Source organism: Myotis brandtii, unplaced genomic scaffold (assembly GCF_000412655.1).
Source record: "Myotis brandtii unplaced genomic scaffold, ASM41265v1 scaffold952, whole genome shotgun sequence".
NCBI lineage: Eukaryota > Metazoa > Chordata > Mammalia > Chiroptera > Vespertilionidae > Myotis > Myotis brandtii.
Window position 1 is genome coordinate 1,441,041 of NW_005371930.1, and position 1,068 is coordinate 1,442,108.

Genomic DNA, 1,068 nt, shown 5'->3' on the forward strand with positions numbered 1-1,068 from the left:
AGAGAGAGAGAGAGAGAGAGAGAGGGAGAGAGGGAGGCAGAGAGAGAGAGGGAGGCTGACTAAAGTGAGTTTCTCAGAGAGGTTAAATGACTTACTTAAGGTCGCACAGCACAGCTGGTCAAATCTGACCTCAGGTGTGACCAGCCTACCTGCCCACCTCCTTTCATCCCCGGTGAGGCTCTGATCCAGGCTGTGGAAGCTGCCAAGTGCCTGAATCCCCCTCCCACTGCTTTGGGGGTGGAGACCCCCCTCCGAGGGGAGATGACAGGATGGGCAGGGAGGGGGTGGGAGATGGCCAGCTGGGGACAGGCTAGACCAGTGATGGCGAACCTTTTGAGCTCGGCGTGTCAGCATTTTGAAAAACCCTAACTTAACTCTGGTGCCGTGTCACATAAAGAAATTTTTTGATATTTGCAACCATAGTAAAACAAAGACTTATATTTTTGATATTTATTTTATATATTTAAATGCCATTTAACAAAGAAAAATCAACCAAAAAAATGAGTTCGCGTGTCACCTCTGACACACGTGTCATAGGTTCGCCATCACTGGGCTAGACCCAGGCGCAGGGGACAGCAAGGAAGGGCGCTGCCTGGCGGCCAGGTTGCTGCCGGCTGCAGGAGCAGGTTGGCCTGGTATCATTCCGCAGCTCCTGCCTCCGCAGACACCCCTTGGGCCTGCGGGCTCCCTGGCCTCATGTCACAGGTGCACGCAGCTCTGCCAACAGGCGAATTCCATGGAGATTCGGCTCCCTTGTTCTGTAACCAAATCACCCTTCAGCCAGAAATCAAAGGACAGAAGCAGGGGCAAGTAGGTGGTGGTGGTTGGGGGACGGGGCAGGAGGGGAGGAAGACTGTGCAGAGGCCCCTCCTCGAGGTCCTTCCCTCACCAGCTCCTCAAACCAGCAGGGGAAGCTGTGGGGCGCGGTTGCGGTGTTTTGGTCAGGTTCAAGCCTCGGACTAATGAAAGGACAGGGTCCTCTCATTGCCACGTGCAAGTCCCAGCTGGAGGGCAGGGCCCTCCCAGCACAATCATAGCCAACAGCTGTGGTTGTAAGCTTGAACCTAT